Genomic DNA, 13,671 nt, shown 5'->3' on the forward strand with positions numbered 1-13,671 from the left:
TGGGAAGCTCTATGCGTGTGGAAAGATCAGGTTGCAGACTTCGTTTTTGGCAAAGTGTCTAGTCTGCTGCGTTTGGGTTGACTTTTGCCGCTCCAATGCCGCGCTGCGCTCCTTCTTTGTGGCGGTGCTGGGGAGTCCGGTCGTCCGTGCGCTGCCGCTAGTGAGCCTTTCGCTCGTTCGTCGCGAGGCATACAGACAGGTGAACTGTCCGAGATTTTGTGCGGTTTTAAAACGGAAACAATTTTGCTAGGTACTTTTTATAATCTTAGGTGCAAAATGTTGGCACTGGCGATGCTGCTTAAGACAAAAAGAAATTGAAGGCAATCAGGCTTTTTTGGTGTTTGGGAAAAGGATGGGCTAAACACGCCACAATGGGGAAGGATTCTAAGCCTTACCTAACCCTAAACTGTCAACCGTAAACCATTAACAGTACTCCGACGCTAACTGTAACTGTGCCTCTTCAAAGCCATGAGCTTAACCCGCCCCTAACCCAAGCTCTATCACCAAACCTTTCCATGCTTAAGCGTTTCTAACCGCTAACTTTGGAAAGGTGGTTTAATTAGAAAGATTTGATTTGTGGAAAAGATATATTTGCTTTCAAAGGAAACAGCATCAGGCAACTTGGTATTTGTGAAGCCGATGGGTTCAGCACGCCACCATTGGGGAAAAAGAGTAGTAATCAGATTCCATCCCGAAGCCTTACCCCTAACCTTGTAACACAGCCCAAAGCATGTGTGCCAGGAACTTCTGGTGGCTGCAGCGGAAGGGGAAGTTGCGGGCCCCCGTAGGCAAAGCGGTGGGGGAGGTACAATCTTCAGCTTTTCTTTTCTTAAAGCAAACAAAATTGTTTCAGAGAAGCAAGCTCGCGCCCCGGTCACTAAGACCGCTGGAAGGTTTGTTTGAGCTGCTGCCTCATTTGAATACCCATGATGCACTGGGAAACGCCCCACCTTATTGTTAGTTTAATAAGACTTTAAAGCAGCCCAATATTAAATGGTTCCAATCCCTTTGCAATCGTGTTTTGCATGTGTTAAAGGTTCCAATGATCAGGCAAGAGCTGGGTGGGATTAATTAAACACACCTTAACCTCGAGGAGCACTGCCTGTGTCCGGGCCGTTGCCCTGCGGCATGTTTGGGTATAGTCTGGTTTCTCTTCAGACCGAATAAATCTTTCGCTTTTTACTAAAGATTTCCGTGGGGAGGAACGACCATGAGTCGTAACCAATTTTTTGATGCCTGGCGTTTGCTGGGCTTCTTTGCTGTTGTTAACGATAGATCAAAAAGATTGCTTGCTCTAGTCGCAAGCTTTCCCCTGGCTGAGGACTGTGTCGCACCCAGAAGCGCAAAATATCCTGCCTGTGTCATGCTATGTACTGTTTGGGGTTGTAGAAATGCTTTAAGGAGGCAGGGTTAGACCACTCCCTCCAGACTCTATGCAAATAAGCCTGTGCATACGCTTTCAAACATGTTCCCAATTGTTCTTTATCGTAATACACAAACCAAACAACAAAAAACTGCCCTTAAATGTTTAACATTGAGATCTCTGTTCCTCACATGTGCAGTTGTATTATTCATTTCCTCAAATAGCAACAGTGAAACATCTGGAAAAAGCACTCACCACGTGCTTAAGGGGCCGCTTTTCAGCATGGAAAAGACTAATGCGCCCTTTGTAGGTTCAGTGATCATAGCTTTTTTGCTATTTGTTTAAAAGCTTTCCGACACGAGTCGGGAAGCTCTATGCGTGTGGAAAGATCAGGTTGCAGACTTCGTTTTTGGCAAAATGTCTAGTCTGCTGCGTTTGGGTTGACTTTTGCCGCTCCAATGCCGCGCTGCGCTCCTTCTTTGTGGCGGTGCTGGGGAGTCCGGTCGTCCGTGCGCTGCCGCTAGTGAGCCTTTCGCTCGTTCGTCGCGAGGCATACAGACAGGTGAACTGTCCGAGATTTTGTGCGGTTTTAAAACGGAAACAATTTTGCTAGGTACTTTTTATAATCTTAGGTGCAAAATGTTGGCACTGGCGATGCTGCTTAAGACAAAAAGAAATTGAAGGCAATCAGGCTTTTTTGGTGTTTGGGAAAAGGATGGGCTAAACACGCCACAATGGGGAAGGATTCTAAGCCTTACCTAACCCTAAACTGTCAACCGTAAACCATTAACAGTACTCCGACGCTAACTGTAACTGTGCCTCTTCAAAGCCATGAGCTTAACCCGCCCCTAACCCAAGCTCTATCACCAAACCTTTCCATGCTTAAGCGTTTCTAACCGCTAACTTTGGAAAGGTGGTTTAATTAGAAAGATTTGATTTGTGGAAAAGATATATTTGCTTTCAAAGGAAACAGCATCAGGCAACTTGGTATTTGTGAAGCCGATGGGTTCAGCACGCCACCATTGGGGAAAAAGAGTAGTAATCAGATTCCATCCCGAAGCCTTACCCCTAACCTTGTAACACAGCCCAAAGCATGTGTGCCAGGAACTTCTGGTGGCTGCAGCGGAAGGGGAAGTTGCGGGCCCCCGTAGGCAAAGCGGTGGGGGAGGTACAATCTTCAGCTTTTCTTTTCTTAAAGCAAACAAAATTGTTTCAGAGAAGCAAGCTCGCGCCCCGGTCACTAAGACTGCTGGAAGGTTTGTTTGAGCTGCCGCCTCATTTGAATACCCATGATGCACTGGGAAACGCCCCACCTTATTGTTAGTTTAATAAGACTTTAAAGCAGCCCAATATTAAATAGTTCCAATCCCTTTGCAATCGTGTTTTGCATGTGTTAAAGGTTCCAATGATCAGGCAAGAGCTGGGTGGGATTAATTAAACACACCTTAACCTCGAGGAGCACTGCCTGTGTCCGGGCCGTTGCCCTGCGGCATGTTTGGGTATACTCTGGTTTCTCTTCAGACCGAATAAATCTTTCGCCTTTTACTAAAGATTTCCGTGGGGAGGAACGACCATGAGTCGTAACCAATTTTTTTGATGCCTGGCGTTTGCTGGGCTTCTTTGCTGTTGTTAACGATAGATCAAAAAGATTGCTTGCTCTAGTCGCAAGCTTTGCCCTGGCTGAGGACTGTGTCGCACCCAGAAGCGCAAAATATCCTGCCTGTGTCATGCTATGTACTGTTTGGGGTTGTAGAAATGCTTTAAGGAGGCAGGGTTAGACCACGCCCTCCAGACTCTATGCAAATAAGCCTGTGCATACGCTTTCAAACATGTTCCCAATTGTTCTTTATCGTAATACACAAACCAAACAACAAAAAACTGCCCTTAAATGTTTAACATTGAGATCTCTGTTCCTCACATGTGCAGTTGTATTATTCATTTCCTCAAATAGCAACAGTGAAACATCTGGGAAAAAGCACTCACCACGTGCTTAAGGGGCCGCTTTTCAGCATGGAAAAGACTAATGCGCCCTTTGTAGGTTCAGCGATCATAGCTTTTTTGCTGTTTGTTTAAAAGCTTTCCGACACGAGTTGGGAAGCTCTGTGCGTGTGGAAAGATCAGGTTGCAGACTTCGTTTTTGGCAAAATGTCTAGTCTGCTGCGTTTGGGTTGACTTTTGCCGCTCCAATGCCGCGCTGCGCTCCTTCTTTGTGGCGGTGCTGGGGAGTCCGGTCGTCCGTGCGCTGCCGCTAGTGAGCCTTTCGCTCGTTCGTCGCGAGGCATACAGACAGGTGAACTGTCCGAGATTTTGTGCGGTTTTAAAACGGAAACAATTTTGCTAGGTACTTTTTATAATCTTAGGTGCAAAATGTTGGCACTGGCGATGCTGCTTAAGACAAAAAGAAATTGAAGGCAATCAGGCTTTTTTGGTGTTTGGGAAAAGGATGGGCTAAACACGCCACAATGGGGAAGGATTCTAAGCCTTACCTAACCCTAAACTGTCAACCGTAAACCATTAACAGTACTCCGACGCTAACTGTAACTGTGCCTCTTCAAAGCCATGAGCTTAACCCGCCCCTAACCCAAGCTCTATCACCAAACCTTTCCATGCTTAAGCGTTTCTAACCGCTAACTTTGGAAAGGTGGTTTAATTAGAAAGATTTGATTTGTGGAAAAGATATATTTGCTTTCAAAGGAAACAGCATCAGGCAACTTGGTATTTGTGAAGCCGATGGGTTCAGCACGCCACCATTGGGGAAAAAGAGTAGTAATCAGATTCCATCCCGAAGCCTTACCCCTAACCTTGTAACACAGCCCAAAGCATGTGTGCCAGGAACTTCTGGTGGCTGCAGCGGAAGGGGAAGTTGCGGGCCCCCGTAGGCAAAGCGGTGGGGGAGGTACAATCTTCAGCTTTTCTTTTCTTAAAGCAAACAAAATTGTTTCAGAGAAGCAAGCTCGCGCCCCGGTCACTAAGACTGCTGGAAGGTTTGTTTGAGCTGCCGCCTCATTTGAATACCCATGATGCACTGGGAAACGCCCCACCTTATTGTTAGTTTAATAAGACTTTAAAGCAGCCCAATATTAAATGGTTCCAATCCCTTTGCAATCGTGTTTTGCATGTGTTAAAGGTTCCAATGATCAGGCAAGAGCTGGGTGGGATTAATTAAACACACCTTAACCTCGAGGAGCACTGCCTGTGTCCGGGCCGTTGCCCTGCGGCATGTTTGGGTATACTCTGGTTTCTCTTCAGACCGAATAAATCTTTCGCCTTTTACTAAAGATTTCCGTGGGGAGGAACGACCATGAGTCGTAACCAATTTTTTGATGCCTGGCGTTTGCTGGGCTTCTTTGCTGTTGTTAACGATAGATCAAAAAGATTGCTTGCTCTAGTCGCAAGCTTTGCCCTGGCTGAGGACTGTGTCGCACCCAGAAGCGCAAAATATCCTGCCTGTGTCATGCTATGTACTGTTTGGGGTTGTAGAAATGCTTTAAGGAGGCAGGGTTAGACCACGCCCTCCAGACTCTATGCAAATAAGCCTGTGCATACGCTTTCAAACATGTTCCCAATTGTTCTTTATCGTAATACACAAACCAAACAACAAAAAACTGCCCTTAAATGTTTAACATTGAGATCTCTGTTCCTCACATGTGCAGTTGTATTATTCATTTCCTCAAATAGCAACAGTGAAACATCTGGGAAAAAGCACTCACCACGTGCTTAAGGGGCCGCTTTTCAGCATGGAAAAGACTAATGCGCCCTTTGTAGGTTCAGCGATCATAGCTTTTTTGCTGTTTGTTTAAAAGCTTTCCGACACGAGTTGGGAAGCTCTATGCGTGTGGAAAGATCAGGTTGCAGACTTCGTTTTTGGCAAAATGTCTAGTCTGCTGCGTTTGGGTTGACTTTTGCCGCTCCAATGCCGCGCTGCGCTCCTTCTTTGTGGCGGTGCTGGGGAGTCCGGTCGTCCGTGCGCTGCCGCTAGTGAGCCTTTCGCTCGTTCGTCGCGAGGCATACAGACAGGTGAACTGTCCGAGATTTTGTGCGGTTTTAAAACGGAAACAATTTTGCTAGGTACTTTTTATAATCTTAGGTGCAAAATGTTGGCACTGGCGATGCTGCTTAAGACAAAAAGAAATTGAAGGCAATCAGGCTTTTTTGGTGTTTGGGAAAAGGATGGGCTAAACACGCCACAATGGGGAAGGATTCTAAGCCTTACCTAACCCTAAACTGTCAACCGTAAACCATTAACAGTACTCCGACGCTAACTGTAACTGTGCCTCTTCAAAGCCATGAGCTTAACCCGCCCCTAACCCAAGCTCTATCACCAAACCTTTCCATGCTTAAGCGTTTCTAAGCGCTAACTTTGGAAAGGTGGTTTAATTAGAAAGATTTGATTTGTGGAAAAGATATATTTGCTTTCAAAGGAAACAGCATCAGGCAACTTGGTATTTGTGAAGCCGATGGGTTCAGCACGCCACCATTGGGGAAAAAGAGTAGTAATCAGATTCCATCCCGAAGCCTTACCCCTAACCTTGTAACACAGCCCAAAGCATGTGTGCCAGGAACTTCTGGTGGCTGCAGCGGAAGGGGAAGTTGCGGGCCCCCGTAGGCAAAGCGGTGGGGGAGGTACAATCTTCAGCTTTTCTTTTCTTAAAGCAAACAAAATTGTTTCAGAGAAGCAAGCTCGCGCCCCGGTCACTAAGACCGCTGGAAGGTTTGTTTGAGCTGCCGCCTCATTTGAATACCCATGATGCACTGGGAAACGCCCCACCTTATTGTTAGTTTAATAAGACTTTAAAGCAGCCCAATATTAAATGGTTCCAATCCCTTTGCAATCGTGTTTTGCATGTGTTAAAGGTTCCAATGATCAGGCAAGAGCTGGGTGGGATTAATTAAACACACCTTAACCTCGAGGAGCACTGCCTGTGTCCGGGCCGTTGCCCTGCGGCATGTTTGGGCATACTCTGGTTTCTCTTCAGACCGAATAAATCTTTCGCCTTTTACTAAAGATTTCCGTGGGGAGGAACGACCATGAGTCGTAACCAATTTTTTGATGCCTGGTGTTTGCCGTGCTTCTTTGCTGTTGTTAACGATAGATCAAAAAGATTGCTTGCTCTAGTCGCAAGCTTTGCCCTGGCTGAGGACTGTGTCGCACCCAGAAGCGCAAAATATCCTGCCTGTGTCATGCTATGTACTGTTTGGGGTTGTAGAAATGCTTTAAGGAGGCAGGGTTAGACCACGCCCTCCAGACTCTATGCAAATAAGCCTGTGCATACGCTTTCAAACATGTTCAAAATTGTTCTTTATCGTAATACACAAACCAAACAACAAAAAACTGCCCTTAAATGTTTAACATTGAGATCTCTGTTCCTCACATGTGCAGTTGTATTATTCATTTCCTCAAATAGCAACAGTGAAACATCTGGGAAAAAGCACTCACCACGTGCTTAAGGGGCCGCTTTTCAGCATGGAAAAGACTAATGCGCCCTTTGTAGGTTCAGTGATCATAGCTTTTTTGCTGTTTGTTTAAAAGCTTTCCGACACGGGTTGGGAAGCTCTATGCGTGTGGAAAGATCAGGTTGCAGACTTCGTTTTTGGCAAAATGTCTAGTCTGCTGCGTTTGGGTTGACTTTTGCCGCTCCAATGCCGCGCTGCGCTCCTTCTTTGTGGCGGTGCTGGGGAGTCTGGTCGTCCGTGCGCTGCCACTAGTGAGCCTTTCGCTCGTTCGTCGCGAGGCATACAGACAGGTGAACTGTCCGAGATTTTGTGCGGTTTTAAAACGGAAACAATTTTGCTAGGTACTTTTTATAATCTTAGGTGCAAAATGTTGGCACTGGCGATGCTGCTTAAGACAAAAAGAAATTGAAGGCAATCAGGCTTTTTTGGTGTTTGGGAAAAGGATGGGCTAAACACGCCACAATGGGGAAGGATTCTAAGCCTTACCTAACCCTAAACTGTCAACCGTAAACCATTAACAGTACTCCGACGCTAACTGTAACTGTGCCTCTTCAAAGCCATGAGCTTAACCCGCCCCTAACCCAAGCTCTATCACCAAACCTTTCCATGCTTAAGCGTTTCTAACCGCTAACTTTGGAAAGGTGGTTTAATTAGAAAGATTTGATTTGTGGAAAAGATATATTTGCTTTCAAAGGAAACAGCATCAGGCAACTTGGTATTTGTGAAGCCGATGGGTTCAGCACGCCACCATTGGGGAAAAAGAGTAGTAATCAGATTCCATCCCGAAGCCTTACCCCTAACCTTGTAACACAGCCCAAAGCATGTGTGCCAGGAACTTCTGGTGGCTGCAGCGGAAGGGGAAGTTGCGGGCCCCCGTAGGCAAAGCGGTGGGGGAGGTACAATCTTCAGCTTTTCTTTTCTTAAAGCAAACAAAATTGTTTCAGAGAAGCAAGCTCGCGCCCCGGTCACTAAGACCGCTGGAAGGTTTGTTTGAGCTGCCGCCTCATTTGAATACCCATGATGCACTGGGAAACGCCCCACCTTATTGTTAGTTTAATAAGACTTTAAAGCAGCCCAATATTAAATAGTTCCAATCCCTTTGCAATCGTGTTTTGCATGTGTTAAAGGTTCCAATGATCAGGCAAGAGCTGGGTGGGATTAATTAAACACACCTTAACCTCGAGGAGCACTGCCTGTGTCCGGGCCGTTGCCCTGCGGCATGTTTGGGCATACTCTGGTTTCTCTTCAGACCGAATAAATCTTTCGCCTTTTACTAAAGATTTCCGTGGGGAGGAACGACCATGAGTCGTAACCAATTTTTTGATGCCTGGCGTTTGCCGGGCTTCTTTGCTGTTGTTAGCGATAGATCAAAAAGATTGCTTGCTCTAGTCGCAAGCTTTGCCCTGGCTGAGGACTGTGTCGCACCCAGAAGCGCAAAATATCCTGCCTGTGTCATGCTATGTACTGTTTGGGGTTGTAGAAATGCTTTAAGGAGGCAGGGTTAGACCACGCCCTCCAGACTCTATGCAAATAAGCCTGTGCATACGCTTTCAAACATGTTCCCAATTGTTCTTTATCGTAATACACAAACCAAACAACAAAAAACTGCCCTTAAATGTTTAACATTGAGATCTCTGTTCCTCACATGTGCAGTTGTATTATTCATTTCCTCAAATAGCAACAGTGAAACATCTGGGAAAAAGCACTCACCACGTGCTTAAGGGGCCGCTTTTCAGCATGGAAAAGACTAATGCGCCCTTTGTAGGTTCAGTGATCATAGCTTTTTTGCTGTTTGTTTAAAAGCTTTCCGACACGAGTTGGGAAGCTCTATGCGTGTGGAAAGATCAGGTTGCAGACTTCGTTTTTGGCAAAATGTCTAGTCTGCTGCGTTTGGGTTGACTTTTGCCGCTCCAATGCCGCGCTGCGCTCCTTCTTTGTGGCGGTGCTGGGGAGTCCGGTCGTCCGTGCGCTGCCGCTAGTGAGCCTTTCGCTCGTTCGTCGCGAGGCATACAGACAGGTGAACTGTCCGAGATTTTGTGCGGTTTTAAAACGGAAACAATTTTGCTAGGTACTTTTTATAATCTTAGGTGCAAAATGTTGGCACTGGCGATGCTGCTTAAGACAAAAAGAAATTGAAGGCAATCAGGCTTTTTTGGTGTTTGGGAAAAGGATGGGCTAAACACGCCACAATGGGGAAGGATTCTAAGCCTTACCTAACCCTAAACTGTCAACCGTAAACCATTAACAGTACTCCGACGCTAACTGTAACTGTGCCTCTTCAAAGCCATGAGCTTAACCCGCCCCTAACCCAAGCTCTATCACCAAACCTTTCCATGCTTAAGCGTTTCTAACCGCTAACTTTGGAAAGGTGGTTTAATTAGAAAGATTTGATTTGTGGAAAAGATATATTTGCTTTCAAAGGAAACAGCATCAGGCAACTTGGTATTTGTGAAGCCGATGGGTTCAGCACGCCACCATTGGGGAAAAAGAGTAGTAATCAGATTCCATCCCGAAGCCTTACCCCTAACCTTGTAACACAGCCCAAAGCATGTGTGCCAGGAACTTCTGGTGGCTGCAGCGGAAGGGGAAGTTGCGGGCCCCCGTAGGCAAAGCGGTGGGGGAGGTACAATCTTCAGCTTTTCTTTTCTTAAAGCAAACAAAATTGTTTCAGAGAAGCAAGCTCGCGCCCCGGTCACTAAGACCGCTGGAAGGTTTGTTTGAGCTGCCGCCTCATTTGAATACCCATGATGCACTGGGAAACGCCCCACCTTATTGTTAGTTTAATAAGACTTTAAAGCAGCCCAATATTAAATGGTTCCAATCCCTTTGCAATCGTGTTTTGCATGTGTTAAAGGTTCCAATGATCAGGCAAGAGCTGGGTGGGATTAATTAAACACACCTTAACCTCGAGGAGCACTGCCTGTGGCCGGGCCGTTGCCCTGCGGCATGTTTGGGTATACTCTGGTTTCTCTTCAGACCGAATAAATCTTTCGCCTTTTACTAAAGATTTCCGTGGGGAGGAACGACCATGAGTCGTAACCAATTTTTTGATGCCTGGCGTTTGCCGTGCTTCTTTGCTGTTGTTAACGATAGATCAAAAAGATTGCTTGCTCTAGTCGCAAGCTTTGCCCTGGCTGAGGACTGTGTCGCACCCAGAAGCGCAAAATATCCTGCCTGTGTCATGCTATGTACTGTTTGGGGTTGTAGAAATGCTTTAAGGAGGCAGGGTTAGACCACGCCCTCCAGACTCTATGCAAATAAGCCTGTGCATACGCTTTCAAACATGTTCCCAATTGTTCTTTATCGTAATACACAAACCAAACAACAAAAAACTGCCCTTAAATGTTTAACATTGAGATCTCTGTTCCTCACATGTGCAGTTGTATTATTCATTTCCTCAAATAGCAACAGTGAAACATCTGGGAAAAAGCACTCACCACGTGCTTAAGGGGCCGCTTTTCAGCATGGAAAAGACTAATGCGCCCTTTGTAGGTTCAGTGATCATAGCTTTTTTGCTGTTTGTTTAAAAGCTTTCCGACACGGGTTGGGAAGCTCTATGCGTGTGGAAAGATCAGGTTGCAGACTTCGTTTTTGGCAAAATGTCTAGTCTGCTGCGTTTGGGTTGACTTTTGCCGCTCCAATGCCGCGCTGCGCTCCTTCTTTGTGGCGGTGCTGGGGAGTCTGGTCGTCCGTGCGCTGCCGCTAGTGAGCCTTTCGCTCGTTCGTCGCGAGGCATACAGACAGGTGAACTGTCCGAGATTTTGTGCGGTTTTAAAACGGAAACAATTTTGCTAGGTACTTTTTATAATCTTAGGTGCAAAATGTTGGCACTGGCGATGCTGCTTAAGACAAAAAGAAATTGAAGGCAATCAGGCTTTTTTGGTGTTTGGGAAAAGGATGGGCTAAACACGCCACAATGGGGAAGGATTCTAAGCCTTACCTAACCCTAAACTGTCAACCGTAAACCATTAACAGTACTCCGACGCTAACTGTAACTGTGCCTCTTCAAAGCCATGAGCTTAACCCGCCCCTAACCCAAGCTCTATCACCAAACCTTTCCATGCTTAAGCGTTTCTAACCGCTAACTTTGGAAAGGTGGTTTAATTAGAAAGATTTGATTTGTGGAAAAGATATATTTGCTTTCAAAGGAAACAGCATCAGGCAACTTGGTATTTGTGAAGCCGATGGGTTCAGCACGCCACCATTGGGGAAAAAGAGTAGTAATCAGATTCCATCCCGAAGCCTTACCCCTAACCTTGTAACACAGCCCAAAGCATGTGTGCCAGGAACTTCTGGTGGCTGCAGCGGAAGGGGAAGTTGCGGGCCCCCGTAGGCAAAGCGGTGGGGGAGGTACAATCTTCAGCTTTTCTTTTCTTAAAGCAAACAAAATTGTTTCAGAGAAGCAAGCTCGCGCCCCGGTCACTAAGACCGCTGGAAGGTTTGTTTGAGCTGCCGCCTCATTTGAATACCCATGATGCACTGGGAAACGCCCCACCTTATTGTTAGTTTAATAAGACTTTAAAGCAGCCCAATATTAAATAGTTCCAATCCCTTTGCAATCGTGTTTTGCATGTGTTAAAGGTTCCAATGATCAGGCAAGAGCTGGGTGGGATTAATTAAACACACCTTAACCTCGAGGAGCACTGCCTGTGTCCGGGCCGTTGCCCTGCGGCATGTTTGGGCATACTCTGGTTTCTCTTCAGACCGAATAAATCTTTCGCCTTTTACTAAAGATTTCCGTGGGGAGGAACGACCATGAGTCGTAACCAATTTTTTGATGCCTGGCGTTTGCCGGGCTTCTTTGCTGTTGTTAACGATAGATCAAAAAGATTGCTTGCTCTAGTCGCAAGCTTTGCCCTGGCTGAGGACTGTGTCGCACCCAGAAGCGCAAAATATCCTGCCTGTGTCATGCTATGTACTGTTTGGGGTTGTAGAAATGCTTTAAGGAGGCAGGGTTAGACCACGCCCTCCAGACTCTATGCAAATAAGCCTGTGCATACGCTTTCAAACATGTTCCCAATTGTTCTTTATCGTAATACACAAACCAAACAACAAAAAACTGCCCTTAAATGTTTAACATTGAGATCTCTGTTCCTCACATGTGCAGTTGTATTATTCATTTCCTCAAATAGCAACAGTGAAACATCTGGGAAAAAGCACTCACCACGTGCTTAAGGGGCCGCTTTTCAGCATGGAAAAGACTAATGCGCCCTTTGTAGGTTCAGTGATCATAGCTTTTTTGCTGTTTGTTTAAAAGCTTTCCGACACGGGTTGGGAAGCTCTATGCGTGTGGAAAGATCAGGTTGCAGACTTCGTTTTTGGCAAAATGTCTAGTCTGCTGCGTTTGGGTTGACTTTTGCCGCTCCAATGCCGCGCTGCGCTCCTTCTTTGTGGCGGTGCTGGGGAGTCTGGTCGTCCGTGCGCTGCCGCTAGTGAGCCTTTCGCTCGTTCGTCGCGAGGCATACAGACAGGTGAACTGTCCGAGATTTTGTGCGGTTTTAAAACGGAAACAATTTTGCTAGGTACTTTTTATAATCTTAGGTGCAAAATGTTGGCACTGGCGATGCTGCTTAAGACAAAAAGAAATTGAAGGCAATCAGGCTTTTTTGGTGTTTGGGAAAAGGATGGGCTAAACACGCCACAATGGGGAAGGATTCTAAGCCTTACCTAACCCTAAACTGTCAACCGTAAACCATTAACAGTACTCCGACGCTAACTGTAACTGTGCCTCTTCAAAGCCATGAGCTTAACCCGCCCCTAACCCAAGCTCTATCACCAAACCTTTCCATGCTTAAGCGTTTCTAACCGCTAACTTTGGAAAGGTGGTTTAATTAGAAAGATTTGATTTGTGGAAAAGATATATTTGCTTTCAAAGGAAACAGCATCAGGCAACTTGGTATTTGTGAAGCCGATGGGTTCAGCACGCCACCATTGGGGAAAAAGAGTAGTAATCAGATTCCATCCCGAAGCCTTACCCCTAACCTTGTAACACAGCCCAAAGCATGTGTGCCAGGAACTTCTGGTGGCTGCAGCGGAATGGGAAGTTGCGGGCCCCCGTAGGCAAAGCGGTGGGGGAGGTACAATCTTCAGCTTTTCTTTTCTTAAAGCAAACAAAATTGTTTCAGAGAAGCAAGCTCGCGCCCCGGTCACTAAGACCGCTGGAAGGTTTGTTTGAGCTGCCGCCTCATTTGAATACCCATGATGCACTGGGAAACGCCCCACCTTATTGTTAGTTTAATAAGACTTTAAAGCAGCCCAATATTAAATAGTTCCAATCCCTTTGCAATCGTGTTTTGCATGTGTTAAAGGTTCCAATGATCAGGCAAGAGCTGGGTGGGATTAATTAAACACACCTTAACCTCGAGGAGCACTGCCTGTGTCCGGGCCGTTGCCCTGCGGCATGTTTGGGCATACTCTGGTTTCTCTTCAGACCGAATAAATCTTTCGCCTTTTACTAAAGATTTCCGTGGGGAGGAACGACCATGAGTCGTAACCAATTTTTTGATGCCTGGCGTTTGCCGGGCTTCTTTGCTGTTGTTAACGATAGATCAAAAAGATTGCTTGCTCTAGTCGCAAGCTTTGCCCTGGCTGAGGACTGTGTCGCACCCAGAAGCGCAAAATATCCTGCCTGTGTCATGCTATGTACTGTTTGGGGTTGTAGAAATGCTTTAAGGAGGCAGGGTTAGACCACGCCCTCCAGACTCTATGCAAATAAGCCTGTGCATACGCTTTCAAACATGTTCCCAATTGTTCTTTATCGTAATACACAAACCAAACAACAAAAAACTGCCCTTAAATGTTTAACATTGAGATCTCTGTTCCTCACATGTGCAGTTGTATTATTCATTTCCTCA

At 46.1% G+C, this 13,671-nt stretch overlaps 8 non-coding genes across 8 annotated transcripts; all 8 read left to right on the forward strand.

The window, feature by feature from the left end:
- The first annotated feature begins 1,138 nt into the window (after positions 1-1,138).
- On the forward strand, positions 1,139-1,253 carry LOC149277283 (U5 spliceosomal RNA). The gene has a single exon (XR_016279284.1). It is a non-coding gene; the product is annotated as a U5 spliceosomal RNA (small nuclear RNA).
- Positions 1,254-2,864: 1,611 nt separating this feature from the next.
- On the forward strand, positions 2,865-2,980 carry LOC149277284 (U5 spliceosomal RNA). Its single transcript, XR_016279138.1, has one exon. It is a non-coding gene; the product is annotated as a U5 spliceosomal RNA (small nuclear RNA).
- A 1,612-nt stretch (positions 2,981-4,592) lies between these two features.
- Positions 4,593-4,707, forward strand: LOC149277285 (U5 spliceosomal RNA). The gene has a single exon (XR_016279134.1). It is a non-coding gene; the product is annotated as a U5 spliceosomal RNA (small nuclear RNA).
- Positions 4,708-6,319: 1,612 nt separating this feature from the next.
- Positions 6,320-6,434, forward strand: LOC149277286 (U5 spliceosomal RNA). The gene has a single exon (XR_016279187.1). It is a non-coding gene; the product is annotated as a U5 spliceosomal RNA (small nuclear RNA).
- A 1,612-nt stretch (positions 6,435-8,046) lies between these two features.
- On the forward strand, positions 8,047-8,161 carry LOC149277287 (U5 spliceosomal RNA). The gene has a single exon (XR_016279141.1). It is a non-coding gene; the product is annotated as a U5 spliceosomal RNA (small nuclear RNA).
- Positions 8,162-9,773: 1,612 nt separating this feature from the next.
- Positions 9,774-9,888, forward strand: LOC149277288 (U5 spliceosomal RNA). Its single transcript, XR_016279200.1, has one exon. It is a non-coding gene; the product is annotated as a U5 spliceosomal RNA (small nuclear RNA).
- A 1,612-nt stretch (positions 9,889-11,500) lies between these two features.
- Positions 11,501-11,615, forward strand: LOC149277289 (U5 spliceosomal RNA). The gene has a single exon (XR_016279152.1). It is a non-coding gene; the product is annotated as a U5 spliceosomal RNA (small nuclear RNA).
- Positions 11,616-13,227: 1,612 nt separating this feature from the next.
- LOC149277290 (U5 spliceosomal RNA) lies at positions 13,228-13,342 on the forward strand. Its single transcript, XR_016279163.1, has one exon. It is a non-coding gene; the product is annotated as a U5 spliceosomal RNA (small nuclear RNA).
- Positions 13,343-13,671: the final 329 nt, after the last annotated feature.

Source organism: Sceloporus occidentalis, unplaced genomic scaffold, assembly GCF_023333645.1.
Source record: "Sceloporus occidentalis isolate IW3139 unplaced genomic scaffold, rSceOcc1.0.p SCAF_220, whole genome shotgun sequence".
Lineage (NCBI taxonomy): Eukaryota > Metazoa > Chordata > Lepidosauria > Squamata > Phrynosomatidae > Sceloporus > Sceloporus occidentalis.